Here is a 17,128-nt window from a genome sequence, read left to right on the forward strand (position 1 = left end):
GGCCAGAGGTGCGTTATGGAGCTGGCCCTACAGGCAGTTGTGAGGCAGCTGATGTAGGTACCGAAAACTGAATGAGGATCCTCCACAAGAACATACATGTTCTTAACTGCGGAGCCATCTCTCCACTAGCGTGTGTGTGTGTGTGTGTATGTGTGTGTGTGTGTGTGTGTGTGTGTGTGTGTGTACGCACATGTGTCTCATGTAGCCCAGGCTGACCTCTGGCTTGAAATGTAGCCAAAGATGAAAGATGACCCTCAATTTCTTTATTTCATTTCTTTTTTTTTTTTTTTTTTTTTTTTTTTTGAGACAGGGTTTCTCTGTGTAGTTCTGGTGCCTTTCCTGGATCTGGCTCTGTAGACCAGGCTGGCTTTGAACTCATAGAGATCTGCCTGGATCTGCCTCCTGAGTGCTGGGATTAAAGGCATGCGCCACCACTGCCCGGCAACTTCTAATCCTCCTGCCTCTACCACCAAAGTGCAGAACTGTAGGCCTGGGCCCCCACACCCAGTTTTATGCCATGCTGGAGATGGAGCCCAGGGCCTTGTTCACACTAAGCAAGCTCTCTACCAACTGAACCCCAGCTGCAGCTGGATCTCATCATTTCTACAGTCAGTGGTTGTGGCTGAGTTGCTGCTGGTCCCCCGGATCCATTCTCTCTTGGAAAGTCATGAAAGCTTTTACTGGTGTATAGTGATCTTGATAGAACTACATTTCCCAGCTTCCCTTGGTCTTTGAGAAGTAGAAGTAGCAATTGTTCAAATTGCAGATGCTTCTTGTCTTAATTAGGGTTTCTATTGCTGTGACGAGACACTATGATCACAGCAACTCTTATAAAGGAAAACATTTAATTGGGGGCTGGTTTATAGTTCAGAGGTTCAGTCTATTACCATCATGGTGGGACATGGTGGTGTGCAGGCAGACAGGGTGCTGGAGAAGTAGCTGAGAGTCCTACATTTTGCATGCAACAGGAAGTGGTCTGAGTATCACACACTGAGCAAAGACTGGGCATATATAAGACCTCAAAGCCCGCCTCCATAGTGACACACCTCGTCCAACAAAACCATGCCTCTTGAGAGTGCCATTCCTTTGGGGGGCTATTTTCCTTCAAACCACCACACTTCTGAAAGAACACTGGGTGTTCTGTGCCCTGTCTCTGCTGATGAAGAGGCAGATGCTCTGGGCAGCCATCTTGGACTGTGGGGGGTAAGCCCCTCACCACAGGGATCCTGAGGAAACAGAGCAGCGGGAGCTTATATCCCTGACCTCACACAGCTCCAACCGTCACTTAGGAAGAAATGACGCAGCTAAACCCATACCCTAATATAGCACAGTTGCTTGTAAAGGAAGTTTCTCTGGTCCCACCCAGCCCCAAGATCCAGATGAATCTCTCCCACCCACAGTCCCACAGTCATTTATAAAATAAACACTCAGGGGCTTAATATGAATTACAAACTGTATGGCCTATGGCTCAGGCTTCTTGCTAGCTAGCTCTTACAACTTAACTCAACCCATTTCTATTAATCTCTGTCTTACGGGTACTTTCACATCTTGCTTCTCCTGGTGGCGGCTCACAGCATCTGCCCCACCCTCCTTTCTTCTCCCGTCTCTTCAGTTTGAATGTCCTGCCTAACCTTATTCTGTTTCACCGTTGGCCCAACAGCTTTATTTATCAACCAGTCAGAGCAACATATATTCACAGTGTTCAGAAAGACATCCCACAGCATTTCCCCTCTTCTGTCTAATCAAAAAGGAAGGTTTTAACTTTAACCTAGTAAAATTACATATAATAGAACAGTTGTTAAGCAAGAATTACAGTTATAATAGCTAGTCTATTTGTATTTGGCAAAATTAAAGAAAATACTCTATCATCTATCTTATATTTGTGAGTCTAAAGTTTCATATCTAATTTATCTTTTATCATAATCAAGGAAAATTACAACTATCTTGTCTTCAACTACATCAAAGACTCCAGGAGGATATAATATTACCTAAGTAAACAGGAAGTACATTTTAAGCAACTTCCAAAATTCTAGAAATGACAGAGACAGCTGGCTGCCTGTACAGTCATCCAAAGTTCCTCTGTAATGTTGGGGCATCTATCTTCAGCCTACAAGCCTAGAGTCTCTGGCAGACTTTTTAGTGAAGCAGGAAATTTTTTTTGTGTGTGTGTGTGTGTTTTTAAAATATTTATTATGTATACAGTGTTCTGTCTGCATATTTCCCTACAGGCCAGAAGAGGGTTCCAGATCTCATTACAGATGGTTGGGAGCCACCATGTGGTTGCTGGGAATTGAACTCTGGAAGAACAGCCAGTGCTCTTAATTGCTGAGCCATGTCTCCAGCCCCAAAGCAGGAAATCTGAGTGATTGTCTTGCCTGTTAGCAAAGTTTATCAGTTGCTTCACCCTGTGTCCTGTAGAATGTCTGGTAGTCTCCTCTGCAAAGCAGGAACCTGAAGGATCATCTCGCCTTGTAAAGTTTAGTGGTCATCTTCCTATAGGTCCTGCATGTCCAGCTTATATAACATACTGTCAAGTAGTCCAGGCAAGAGCAATTTCTTGCCCAAATGGCTAACTTTTGCTGTAAAGAAAGCAAACTCCATAATGAATTTTTTCAATGCCCATCATCCTCTTTGAAGTAATTAGTACTGCCAGGAGCAGACGTATCTCATTGTCCAGAAGAGTCTAAGTTAAGCTCTTTTTTTCCCCCGATACAGGGTTTCTCTGTGTAGTTTTGGTGCCTGTCCTGGATCTCACTCTGTAGACCAGGCTGGCCTTGAACTCACAGAGATCCGCCTGGCTCTGCCTCCTGAGTGCTGGGATTAAAGGCATGCGCCACCACCACCATGAGTCTAAGTTCTTAAAACATTTTAAATGCCATATTCTGTAGGTCTTTGAAGTATTTGAAGATTATCTACCTGCCAGGTGGTAGTGGTGCATGCCTTTAATCCCAGTACTTGGGGGGCAGAACCAGGCAGATCTCTGTGAGTTCGAGGCCAGCCTGGTCTACAGAGCAAGATCCAGGACAGGCACCAAAACTACACAGAGAACCCTTCTCTAAAAAAAAAAAAAAAAAAGATTACCTACCTAAGTGAAATAGATATATCTATGTGTACCTAGAAAACTTAACTAACATGATTATAAGTTTGATTATCATAGATGACTAATTATTAATCTCTATTTCTTAATTATACATTACAATTTTAAAGAGTTGCATAAACATAATACCTGAAACAAGAGTAGAAATATATATACAGTATAACAAAATTAACTTTAAATTTGTATCAGTAAACTAAAATCCATAGCAATGTAAAACATTTCAAACAAGTTGATGCTCTTTAAAAGTAGATTCAATAGTCTACCCCTTCATCCTATCATATCTATATCCCCTTCTCTTCTTTAGAAAGAGATTGCATCTATAATCAACCTGCTTTAAATAAAAATAAACATTCATAAACAATATTTTGGCAATTTGGTCATAGCTTCTTCATAGTACTTCCTGGATACTGGTACTGCAGACCAAAGCAGAGTTCTCCAGAGAACCTTGTTGGACCGTGCCCCACCCCTCCTAGATCCTGCGACCAACTCCCTCACGCTTATTGTGAGTTAACCCAGAATAAATCCCTTTTGACTATCCAACAGACTCTGTGGAATTGCCACTTTATCTGGCCCCCAACGTGGGGCCTCTGCCCTTAGCCTCTGTGGTAATTCCCACCCCTCCTGGGGACCCAGTGCTTACCTGTTAGGCTCACAAATGCATGGGTACTGCCCCTCCCCACCCCCAGCTCACCAGCACCAATAACAGCACTGTAATTCCATGGAGTCTGTTAAGACAAGATAGCCAAGAGAGTGAACACAAACGCATCTCAGGTCTTAAGGGGTCCCCAATGGCCACGCCCCATGGGGGAAGGTACCTAGCAGTTACCTGCTGCCTACTAGGGGTGGTGCTTCAGGGTAAAGCATGGACAACCACCCCTACAGGGGTGGCCAACCCACACATGAGTGCCAGGTATTACGAGAAATCCACAGAGTCTGCTTAAAGGGTAAAGGAATTTATTAGGAAGGAAGATTCACTACAGGACAGGAGATTTGTCATAGGGTCCTGGAAGGCCGAGGTACAGTCCCAAGCTGTTCTTCTACCTGAGTCCATCCCAGCATCCAAGCCCACGAGGGAGAGCAGAGAGCAGTGTACATGTGTCTCGGGTCTTAAGGGTAGCCCTGAGACCACGCTCCAGGGGCAGGTACTTCAAGGTCATAGGTAGGTAGGACAGTTAACTGCTACATCTCTAGGGGTGGTGTTTCAAGGTCATAGATAGAATAGATGGATACCCACTACAGTTGCTAATATTCTTTTTTTTTTTTTTCCTGTTTTTTTCGAGACAGGGTTTCTCTGTGTAGCTTTGTGCCTTTCCTGGAACTCACTCTGTAGCCCAGGCTGGCCTCTAACTCACAGAGATCTGCCTGCCTCTGCTGGGATTAAAGGCGTGCGCCACTACTGCCCAGCCTAATAGTCTTTCTACAAGTATTTGTTCACATGCTCTTAATGCCCTGCCCTCATGTGTCTTCTTGGTTGAGCATCTCCTGGAAGCTTTTGGCAAGAAGAGTCTGTACCTGAAAACTCCTTGGATTTTGAGTATCTGAAAGGTTTCCCTTTCGCACTGACTGGTAGTTTAGCTGGGTATGTTACTGGGCCCATTGCCTCAGCATGCTATAGGAATTGTTGTCTTGTCTGCTTGTAGATAAACAGAAGCCTACCATGGGTTTAGTCTATATTTTTTGTTAGTGTTTTCTCCTTCACGGTTACTTACACAATTTTGTCTTTGATATTCTGAGTTATGGCACATCTGAGAGAATTTTTTTTCTTTGTTTTAATTAAAAATTATTATTTTGAGCCAGGTGGTGGTGGCGCCCACCTTTAATTTCAGCACTCAGGAGGCAGAAGCAGGTAGATCTCTGTGAGTTTGAGGCCAGCCTGGTCTACAGAGTGAGTTCCAGAACACCTAGGGCTACCCAGAGAAACCCTGTCTCAACACTCCCCCCCCATTGTTATTATTTTACATGTGTGGGTGTCTTGACTGCATGTGTGCCTGTGCCACATTTGTTCCTGGAACCTCAGGAGCAGAAGGTGTCAGATCTTCTGGAACTGGAGTTACAGATGGTTGCTTGCGACCATATGGGTGTTAAGAATCAAACTTGGGTCCTCTGGAGGAGATCACAGTCTCTCTCCCTCCCTCCCTCCCTCCCTCCCTGTGTGTGTGTCTTGAGAGTGTGTGCCTCCTGTGGGGGAGTTGATGGTAGAGGTCCAAAGATGGAATCAGATGTACCCCAGCCCCCATTTGGAGTTACAGGCAATAGTGAGTCACCCGATGTGGGTGCCTGGAATCAAACTCAGGGCCTTCGGAAGAGCAGCAGGAGCTTAAAAACTGAGCCTCTCTTCTCCTCTCCCCCCAGCCCTGCCCTCAATCTTTCCTTCCCCTCAGCTTTTCTTTTTTTCCTTCTTTCTTTCTTTCTTTTTTTTTTTTTTTGAGACAGGGTTTCTCTGTGTATCTTTGGAGCCTGTCCTGGATCTCACTCTGTAGACCAGGCTGGCCTCGAATTCACAGAGATCTGCCTGGTTCTGCCTTCTGAGAGCTGAGATTAAAGGCGTGCGCCACCACCGCCCAGGCCCCTCAGCTCTTCTTACTCATCAGGACTTCGCTGGAAGTCCTTATTCTGAGAACTCATGTCATTACTCACTGCCTATGACTCCCAGCTAGTGTTTCTTCAAGACGATTTCTTGTCGTTCCTTCTATGACTACTTCTAGAAACCCATGTAACGTGTATGCTTGACCTTTTATTAATGTTATTAATGTCTCTTTTTGCTCTTAACATCTATTTTAAGGTTTTTGTTTGTTTGTTTGTTTTTCTTTTTTCTTTTCTTTTCTTTTTTTTTTTTTTTAAGATTTATTTATTATGTATACAGCATGTATGCCTGCAGGCCAGAAGAGGGCACCAGATCTCATTACAGATGGTTGTGAGCCACCATGTGGTTGCTGGGAATTGAACTCAGGACCTCTGGAAGAGCAGTCAATGCTCTTAACCTCTGAGCCATCTCTCCAGCCCCTTGTTTTTGTTTTTTCAAGACAAGGTTTCTCTGTGCAACAGTCCTAGCTGTCTTGGATCTCACTCTGTAGACCAGGCTGGCCTCTAGCTCACAGAGATCCGCCTGCCTCTGCCTCCCTAGTGTTGGGATTAAAGGCGTGTGCCACCACCTCCTGGCTATTTTAAGTTTTTTAAATCTCATTTTTCCTTTTTTCTTTTTTTACTGTGTGTGTGTGTGTGTGTGTGTGTGTGTGTGTGTGTGTGTGTGTGTGTGTGTGTGTTATGTGGTGTATGCACATATGTGTGCAGATACAAGATCTCGAATGTGCTGCTCTATCTGTCAGTCTTTGTTTCATTCCCTTGAGCCAGGATCTCTCACTGAGACTGGAGTTAAGCTGGCATATAGTAAACCCCACTGAGGACCCAGTTCAAGTCCCAGCTACTCCCATCAGGAGGCTTACAACCCCAGGGCATCTCACACCTCTTCGGGATTCCATGGGCATCTGCACACACATGTGCATATACATGCACACATAAATAAACTAAACCTTTGTATGATACAATGTAGTGTATTCTGGGAGGGGGGAGATGATTTAGGGACACCTTGTTTGCTGTGTAAGCAGGAGCCCTCAGTAAAGCGGCACCCATGTAAGAGCTGGACACCAGGTTTTTATGTCTTTAGCTGTTTTAATCCTGTCTATCTATGATCTGTCCATCCGTCCGTCCGTCTGTCTGTGTATCATATCTCTAACTTTCCAGCTCTAGGGATCAAACCCAGCGCAGCCCAGGCAAGCTCTCTCCCACTGAGCTCTGCTCCCAGCCCCTCCCACAGCCCTTCTCTGCTCTCCAGCCCTCTTACTGAGGTTCCTGGAGGTCTGAGGTTCCTGGAGCACCCAGTCTTGGGGTGGTTTTGCAGCGGGGTCTCAGTTATGGTCACCTTCCTTTTGCAACTTCCTCTTTGTGTGCTCACCTGCGGGGTCTCTGGGAACTCTGACTGAGGCTGAGGCCGTGGTCTTGTTTCTGCCCAGTGTCTAAGGACGCTTTTGTGTGTTAAATTCTTGCTTTGGGCATCTCCAGGGCACTATGAGGAGTAGAGTCTAAATTTAAAATCCAAACCCCTTGAGGCCAAGACTCTAGAAAATCTCCCGAGAAGCTCTGTTGCTCCAGGCCCCAGCAGTGGCCCCCAGCCTAAGGCTTTCCTTTGCTTTCTCTCTGACCGAATGGCTCTGCAGATCTGGCTCGGAGTGGGCCTCATTTGCCACCTCTCCTGTCCCCACAGGGGCTATAAACTCCAGTCCCCCGGCCAGCGTGGCCATGGCCTCGGCCCTCCCCCACAGCAGCAACACCGGCTCTGTATTCCTGCCTGCTTTTCCCCTGCTTTGTGGAGGTCCCTAGGGAGCGCCCGTCCTTTCTAGCAGGCTCAGCCATGCATTTAAAAGGGTGTTTGTTATATTTTCCCGCTACCATTCCCAACCAGCACTTGTAGCAAGGGGTTTTCTAAGCCATTGCCAGAGATGGAAGTCCTGGGCTGGTTTTTTATTGTTGGTATTGTCATTAAAAATCAAAACAAAAACATAAACCTGCTATTTTTGCATCTCTGTCTTTCCTGGTCCTGTGAATTTGGGGAATGGAACTGGACTGCGTGTTTTTACCTACTTGGTAGTTTTGCCACAGTCCCGGTGTCTGGAGTAGTCCTGGCTCAGGATTTTAAGGGTTCTAGGATGGGACCCAGGGCCACACTCATGCTGGGCATACCCATATGGTAGCTGCTGCACTACACCCCATCCCGCAGCTACCATTTCTGTACCCCCTCCCTCTCTCTGTCTCTCTCTGTCTCTCTGTGTGTCTCTGTCTCTCTGTGTGTGTCTCTGTGTCTGTGTCTGTGTCTGTGTCTGTCTCTCTCTCTCTCACTATGTAACCCTGGCTGGCCTGAAGCATGCTGTGTAGACCAGGCTGGCCTATAACTCAAAGAAATTCACCTGCCTCTGCCTCCCAAGTGCTGGGATTAAAGGTGTGACATGTATTTGTTTATGTGTGTGCAGTGCCCACATCAAGTGTGTGGGTGTCGGAGGATAGGCGTCGTTCCTGTGGATCCCAGTGATCAGAGGCGGGCTGTCAGGGTTGGTGGCAAGCACCTTACCCACTGAAACATTCTCTCGCTAGCTCCTCATCTGTCTATCATCTTTCTGTCTTTTTTTTTTTTCCAGCAAGGGGTTGGACTAGGGCCTCTGTAGGTTGACATCAGGTGTCTTCTATTGCTCTCCCCATCTTGTTTCTTTGAGACAGGGTCTCACTAAGCTCAGAGCTCACTGATTGGTGGAACTGGCTGGCCAGTGAGAGCTGCAGATCTGCTTGTCTCTGTCTCCCACCCACAGTGCTAGGGGTATAGACGTGTCTGGGGTTTTTATTGTTATCAAGATTTATTTTATTTGTAATTATATATACTTATGTGTGAGTATGTGCATGTGAGTGCAGGAGCCCACAGAGGCCAGAAGAGAGCATGAAATCTCCTGATGTCACAGGAAGTTGTGAGGCACTCTCTGTGGGTGTTGGGAACTGAACTTGGGTCCTCTGCAAGAACAGCACACGCTTTACCCACTGAGCCAATCTCCCTCGTCTGTATTCTTGAAGCTGATATTCAAGGCTCTCCTGGGCCGGCCCGAGCTTCCTTCGCCTTGGCTTCCCTTTGCTGCTGCATCCCGAGGGTCCTCTGACCTCATACCAGATCTCAGCTGCAGCTCCATCCAGCTCTACTCTGCTTGAAACCCTGAGTACCTTGCTTAGACATCTGTAGACCTGTGGGCCTTGTGGAGGAGGTCTGCTCATGGTCGCTGCTGTGTGTGCTGGTCTCCTCCACCACCTGACTGTACTTCCTGGGGGCCATGCTGGTTTGCTTTCTCCATGTCTCCAGCATCCTCCCTGCGGGGGGTGGGAGTAGGGGGGTGGGGGACATGCTGGTTTGCTCTCTTTGTATCTCCAGCATCTTCCTTGTGATGGAGGGGCATGCTGGTTTGCTCTCTGTGTGTCTCCAGAATCCTCCCTGGGCTGGGGGTGGGGGCATGCTGGTTTGCTCTCTGTGTGTCTCCAGCATCTTCCCTGGGCTGGGGGTGGGGCATGCTGGTTCACTCTCTGTGTGTCTCCAGCATCCTCCCTGGGCTGGGGGTGGGGCATGCTGGTTCACTCTCTGTGTGTCTCCAGCATCCTCCCTGCGCTGGGGGGTGGGGGGGCATGCTGGTTCGCTCTCTGTGTGTCTCCAGCATCCTCCCTGGGCTGTTGGGGGGCATGCTGGTTCGCTCTCTGTGTGTCTCCAGCATCCTCCCTGGGCTGGGGGTGGGGCATGCTGGTTCACTCTCTGTGTGTCTCCAGCATCCTCCCTGGGCTGGGGGTGGGGCATGCTGGTTCACTCTCTGTGTGTCTCCAGCATCCTCCCTGCGCTGGGGGGTGGGGGGGCATGCTGGTTCGCTCTCTGTGTGTCTCCAGCATGCTGGTTTGCTCTCTCTGTGTCTCCAGCATCCTCTGCACTGCCACATAAGTATCTGTGGTGCTGGATGAACGTGCGTGTAAAGCTTGAAGGAGCAAGCCCGTGGTCCCACCGAGCCAGCTCTCAAAACTTTTTGGATTCAGCATCATTGAAGGCTGTTTTGGTTTTGCATTTAGAGAGCCTCAGCCTCCCTCCTCCCAGGCCCTGCTGTAGGGTGGGCAGAGAGGAAGGCAGAAGGTTGTTGGGGCTAAAATGGACTCTAATTAGCTCTCCCAAGCCCTCAACCTGGGACTGGGGCGGGGGGGAGGGGGGGGGGACACGGGACGACAGGCTGTGACAAGATGAGCAAGCCTTGCCACCATAACAGGGTGTGTGCGTGAGTGTGTGTGTGTGGGGGGAGGGAGTGGTGTGTGTATGTGTGTGTGTGTGTGTGTATGTGTGTGTGTGTGTGTGTGGCGCAGCTCAGTGGGTCAGTGTTAGAGAGCTTACTCCACATGTTTGTGGTCTGGATCAGTCTTCAGCACAGGAAAAAAAAGAAAAGAAAAAACAAACACAAACAAAAACCCAAAAGCAGTCCTCAGAAAAATGAAGCACCCATACACTGCTCCCAATCCATTTCCTATTCTCTTGATCAGAGCTGATCTGCAGGGAGGCCACAGGGCTGCAGCAGGGACGGCCCCCTCCTCTTCTGGTTCCTAGCCACCCCCACGGCAGGCAGGCGGACGTGCCCAGCTCCCAGGGGTCTCCGCAGGCTCTGGGTTCAGCAGTGTGGGCTTAGATCTCCGCTGTATCACTTGGGAATCAGCTGACTCCCTGCAGGGACGCATCCCTACACTCTGAGCCTCGGTGTCTTCATCCCACACAGGCACACTGTGTCCCCAGAGGAATGGAATAGGTTCTCTGTCACTACCCCATTCCTGCGATGACCAGCATGGAGGATTACCCAAGTGACTGCCTAGTTCTGTCTCCTCCACTAAACTGTGAGTGCCATGAAGAGTGGGCCATGTCCTCTCCCTTCCGAGGAACAGCACAGAGCAGAAGGCCAAGAACTTAGTCATGAATGAACGGCTCCGCGGCGCTGGTACTGGCTCCGTTCACTTTGGCTGTGAAGAGGGGCCCTTCTCCACTGGTCCTCTACCTTTCACACTGTTAGTGTATGCAGAAGGTGCCAGACTGGGGAGCTGTCCCACTCTCATTTGGGGTCCCTTGAGTGCAGAGCCTGAACTGAGGACCTGTGACTGCAGAAAAGTGTGGAGAGACGGAGGTGGCTGCTTCGAGGGCATAGAGGAACCTGGGTTCTTCTGGAACTCTGAGAGAGGATGGAATGCCCCAGAATGTCTTCTGGCAGTGTGGGGAGGGGGAGGGCGTCCATCCTGTCCTCTCTCGCGGTGGCCTGCTCCTGATCTCTGTCTGCTTCCCTTCATTTCTGAGCCTCCTGGCAGCTTCGGAGGCCACAGGAAAGGTCCCGCACTGGGGGGTGCTGTCGCCATTGGAGCTAGACCTGTCTCCTCATTACCTCCTCATTGCTACTGGCTTCACTGGAGGCTGAGGGGGCCAGCCGAAAGCAGAAGTGTCTACCACACTTTCTGAAATCCATACGCAACTCATAACTGCTGCAAATAGGTAGAACCCAAGTGCCAACCCAAAGATGGTGATGCAGACAGTGAATGAAGGAAGCGGTATATAGCTCACAGAAAACCTTTGCTCATTCATTCACTCATTTGTCCACCAGCCCACTCCACAGAAGACAGCATGATGAAAGAAGGGGATAGTTCATGCCTGGAATCCCAGCTGTCTGGAGGATGAGGCAGGAGGAGTGCCATGAGTTCACAAACACAAGCACTCTATAGTGAGTTCCAGGACAGTCTGGGCTGCCATGTGAGAACATGTCTCAAAAAATGAAAATGAAGCCGGGCAGAGGTTGTACACACCTTTAATCCCAGCACTCAGGAGGCCAGAGGCAGGTGGATCTCTGTGAGTTCAAGGCCAGGTTGGTCCTCAGAGTGAGTTCCAGTATAGCCAGGACTATGCAGAGAGGCCCTGTCTCAACACCCGCACCCCCCAAATACAATAAATAAAATGGGTGAGAATGCCATTCTGTCTCTAAGAGGACCTTTCCAAGCTGTATTTTCCCCTAAGCCACTTGTTGGTAAGTGTCTGGGAGCAAAGTGTCAGGGGTCACAGGATCAGCTGACGGCACCCCAAAGGTTCCAAAAGAGGTGTGGTCCCTGGCTGGGTCCAATGTCAGCAGGCCTCTCTCTGTCCTTCACGGTGCAGTCCTGGGGGAGCAGGGAGGGAGCTGTGGTGAGGGAGCCTCCTGGAGGAGGTGCAACTCAACGCTCACTCCACAAGGCCCCAGATGTGAGCTTCTGGCACAGACCAGCCCTGGCTGAACCTCCTCGCTGACTTGCTTGGCAAAGCGTGCTGGCAAACCCAGGTTTACTCTGGGTCATTTGCATCTCATTTGCATCCATCTGCATATGTGGCGGCACAGCCTGGTCTCTTATGCATTTAAATTGCGAGTTATTTGTCTCTCTTTGAAAGCTCTCACTTTTCCCCCAGGGGGAGTTGGCCCCATTTCCCCAGGTCCCCCTTTAACATAAAAATCTGTTGAGGTCACTCAGCATAAGGGAAAGTCATAGAACTGGGGTGCAGCGATGGATGTTTGCTCTTTGGGTTTGCAGAACCACTCTTTAAAAAGAAAAACAAAAGCCAACAACTAAGTCTGTATGGCCTGATTGGTCACATGCCCCTTTGTGTTACAGATGGGGAGACTGAGGAAAAGAAAGTCAACAAGATGTCCAGTCTCACTTACCATGTTGGAAGCAGGATCCTGGTCAGGGGTCAGGGCTTCTACTTTCTGATCCAGACTGGCAGGACCCTGAGAGGTCATCTCTTTCTGTAGGTGGAGAGAGACAGTCCAGACAGGGACGGGATCTCGCTGAAGATCAGTTAGTGTAGGTAGCTGCAGCAGCTCCCACAGTCCTGTTCAAAGACAGTGGACCCCCCCTCCACAGAGTGCAGCTTTGCAGAGTTTGTGGCGGATCTACTCCAGAGGGGAACTCTCCCTGTAAACACCAAGAGTTTTGATTTTTTTTTTTTTTTTTTTTTTGAGACAGGGTTTCTCTGTGTAGCCCTGGCTGTCCTGGAACTCGCTCTGTAGCCCAGGCTGGCCTCAAACTCACAGAGATCCGCCTGCCTCCGCCTCCCGAGTGCTGGGAACAAAGGCGTGCACCACCACCGCTCGGTGGCTGATCCCCCCCCCCCTTATTTAGGTTGTTTGAAGTCCATTGAATGAGCATCAGTATGCAGCCATGAACTGGGAAAGAGTCCTTGATGGCTCTCTTAGCTGGTGGCTTTTCTTGCCCTGGGGGCACATCCTAGGAAGTACAAGTCCCTCCCTGAGTTTAGCAGATGACTCTCCAAGGTGACCCTTTGAACTCTCTCATGCAGTGGCAGCTTGTGTGCCCCATAGTGTCACCTGAATTGGATGGGGACTTCCTCAAAGCCAGCATGGGGTCATATTACTGGATGGATGGCCTGATGGGATTAAGAATCACCATGGAAACAAGCAGGTTAACTAAGGTGGGAAGACTCCCTCTAAACGTAGGTGACATTATCCCAGGGGCTGGGGTCCTGGACTGAATAAAAAGGAGAAAGTGAGCTGAGCACAGCATTCCTTTCTCTCCGGCTCCTCAGTGTGGATGCCATGTGACCAGCTGCCTCTCCCTCCTGCCTCCATGATGGACCTCATCCTGTGAGACAGAATAAACCCTTTTCTTAGGCTGCCTCTAGCCAGGATTTTGGTGCTAGCAATAAGACCAACACAGGAGAGTGTGTGTGTGCACATGTGCACTCATACACGTGTGCATGTGGATGTGTGTGTGTGTGTGTGTGTGTGCTCACTATAAACTAAGCTTCTTGCCCTGGGCAGGCACCAGCTGGGCTGCACTTGGCTTGTCCTGCCTGCCTGACAGGGTTGTTCTCTCTTGCTGAGGTTTGGATAAAAATGTCCTCCGCTCCCAAAGGCTCCTGTGTGGGAGGCATGGTTCCCAGCTGGTGGCATTGTTTTGGGAGGTTCTGGAAACTTTTGGAGGTGGAGCCTACGTGAAGGATGTTGGCCAACGAGAACATGTTCCTGGGGACTGCCTCTTATGGAACCATGTCTGTCTCTGTGTTTCCTACCTAATAGGAGGTAAGCAGCTGCTTGCAAAAATTATTTCCTCATTGCTGACAAGAAGCAACCTAAGGTAAGAAAGAGCTCATTTGAATCACAGCGTGGGGTCCAGTCCATCCTGGAGAAGAAGGCATGACCGAAGGTGCGTCAGGCAGAGAGATGGATGCTAGAGCTTGGCTCAGTTTCTCTTTTTTTCCTTTTTATGTAATCTGGGACATCAGACCATGGCATGGGACAGCCCACATTTGGACATGCCCCGGGGTGTGTCTCTTAGGAGGTCCTAAATCCAGTCAGATGGACAACGCAGACAGACGTCACTGTGGAGTACACAGCTCTGCCACACGTTCCTGTCACTGTGACATTGGTTGCCCCAACAGACAGAATCAAGCGAACCTGAATCCTCTGTTTGAGCCGGAACAAACCCTGCCTCCCTCAAGTTACGTCAGGCATCTCGTCAAAGTGGGAAGTCTGATGACCGGCCACAGGGAGCCAGCGAGACTCAAGGAGGTGAAGGCCATATGGTAGGTGTCAGAGTTGAAGCTGACTGCTTCTGACCCCAACAATACGCTGCATTCTCTCCTAAATTGTATCATTCCACTTGCAAGTGTGAATTGCAACAGGTACCACACCGCTTCAGCCTCTAGGGTAAATGGTGTTTACATGAGCATGTAACTGTGGTGAATTCTGGCTAAAATACACAAAACGGACTTGTAGGATCAAGGATTCAAGGTTAGGGGCGGCGGCAGCGGCGGCGGCAGCTAAGCAAGGGGTCATGCATCTTATGACATCAGTGCCTGCTGCGGCGTGGTCACACAATCAGCACGAGTGGTGTAGCTCCGTAAGCCCACCTGCGAATGTTCAAGGGAATCTTTAAAAAAAGCTGGGCACAGACTCCACCTTCTTCCTCTGTGTTCTCCCCCCCCCCCCCCCCCCCCCCGTTCTCTGCACATGCTTCTTCCCCAGGCCTGGTCCCCCGCCCCCAATAAAGCTCTGGTACTGGGTTTTATCATAGCTCATGCCTCATGCATGACCTTTCTGCCCAGTAAACAACGCCACCTATCATTTTTTAAACCAACAGGTCATGCTGCACGCCTTTAATCCCAGCACTCAGGAGGCAGAGGCAGGCGGATCTCTGTGAGTTCGAGGCCAGCTTATAGCAAGAAATCCACAGAGTCTGCCTAAAGGGCAAAGGAATTTATTAGGGGATAAAAACTCACTACAGCATGGGAGATTTATCGTGGGGTCCTGGAAAGCCAAGCTATGGTCCACACTGTTCTTCTGCCTGGTCCTTCTGAGCATCCAAACCCACAAGGGAGAGAAGGGGAACTGCCTAGTGCATCTCAAGTCTCTCTTTTTTTAAAAATATTTATTTATTATGTACACAGAAGAGGGCACCAGATCTCATTACAGACGGTTGTGAGCCACCATGTGAGTGCTGGGAATTGAACTCAGGACCTTTGGAAGAACAGTGAGTGCTCCTAACCTCTGAGCCATCTCTCCAGCCCCACATCTCAAGTCTTAAGGGTCGCTGAGAGGCCACGCCCCAGAGGCGTGTACTTCAAGGTCACAGGCAGGTGCAGTGGGTACCTGCTGCACACCTAGGGCCGGCAGGCGCTTCAGGGTCACAGACAGAACAGCTACCCACTACACCAGCCTGCTCTACAGGGAGAGCTCCAGGACAGTCAGGGCCACACAGAGAAACCCTGCATCAAAAAACAAAACAAACGAAGAATTCAAGGTCATGCTTGACTATCTAAAAAGTTCCTGACCAGCTTGGGCTACATCAGACCCTGTCTCAAACAAGCAAACAAACAGAAACCATAGAATCAAGCCAGTACTTAGACATATTTGCCACCATACGGCTGTGATTCTAGCCCCAGGGGATCCAACTTCCTCCTCTGGCCTAATCAGGCACTCACACACATATGCACACACACATAATTAAAAATAATGAAACAATAAATAAAGTTTTTAAAAAGACAATTACAATGGAAAACATAAAGGACAGTTCAGGAGTTCCTTAATTCCCCAGTGTTGCTGGGACAAGATGCCACCGTCTGGGTGGCTACCGGCTGCACAGGAAGCCCGAGGTCTGCAACCTAGGCTCAGGCAGGTCAGCTCCGTCCAAGGCTCTGGGCCAGACTGCTCCACTCTGCGTCCCAGCTTCTCATGGCAGCTGCTGGTGTTGCTGGTTTACGCCTCTGGCGCCATCTTCTCCTGCTGTCCTTCCTGTCCCTGTCCTCTTCCTATAAAGGCAGTGATTGAACTGAGAGTATCCATCTCACCCCAGAACAGAATGACTGTGGCAGTATTGTGTTCCCCAAAATATTGTGCACCCTAATAAACTTATCTGGGGTCAGAGGACAGAATAGCCACTAGATATAGAGGCCAGAAAATGGTGGCACACAAGCCTTTAATCCTATCACTTGGGAGGTAGAGATCCATCCCGATCTCTGTGAATTTAAAGCCACATTGGAAACAGCCAGGCATGGTGTCTCACGCCTTTAATCCCAGGAAGTGATGACAGAAAGCAGAAAGGTATATAAGGCATGAAGACCAGGAACTAGGTTGGTTAAGCTTTTAGGCTTTTGAGCAGCAGTTCAGCTGAGATTCATTCTGGATGAGGACTCAGAAGCTTCCAGTCTGAGGAAACAGGATCAGCTGAGGAGTTGACCAGGTGAGGTAGCTGTGGCCTGTTCTGTCTCTCTGATCTTCCAGCATTCATCTGGCCCCGGGTTTGTTTTTATTAATAAGGCTGTTAAGATTCATGCTACAAATGACCTGTCACATTCCAGAGTAGTGGGGGAAGGGTGGGGCTTCGGCTTACCTCTAGGGAGAATGCAGTTAAAGTACAGCAAAGTGGGAAGAGTCTGTGAAACTATTTTAAATAGTTGAAATCAAATCCTAGGTCAGTCGGTGTTAACATAGGCCTTTAATCCCAGTGCTTGGCAGGCAAAGGCAGGCAGGTCTGAGTTCAAGGCCAGCCTGGTCTAGAGAGTGAGTCCAGGACAGCCAGGGCTACACAGAGAAACCTAGTCTCGGAACCCCCCCTTCTCCCTCAAAAAAAGAGAAAGTTGGGTGTGATGGCTCACACCTCGGGTCGTGGAGGCAGAAAGATCAGGAGTTCAAGGTCATCCTCAGCTACATATGAGTTTGAGGCCAGCCAGGGTTGCACGAGTCCCTGTCTGCAACAACACCACAAAGTATATTAGATTCAATTCAAAGAAGATCCCTGTGGGAGATGGCTGGGCAGAGAGTGCTTGCTGCCGAGCCTGACAGCCTGAATCACATTACCAGAGCCCAGTGAGAGAGGAAGGAAGGTCCCCTGACCTCTACATGTGCATTGTAGCATGCATATGCACATGCCTGTGTGTGTATGCTTTGGGCTCTC

The sequence above is a fragment of the Peromyscus maniculatus genome, chromosome 4 (genome assembly GCF_049852395.1).
Source record: "Peromyscus maniculatus bairdii isolate BWxNUB_F1_BW_parent chromosome 4, HU_Pman_BW_mat_3.1, whole genome shotgun sequence".
Taxonomy (NCBI): domain Eukaryota; kingdom Metazoa; phylum Chordata; class Mammalia; order Rodentia; family Cricetidae; genus Peromyscus; species Peromyscus maniculatus.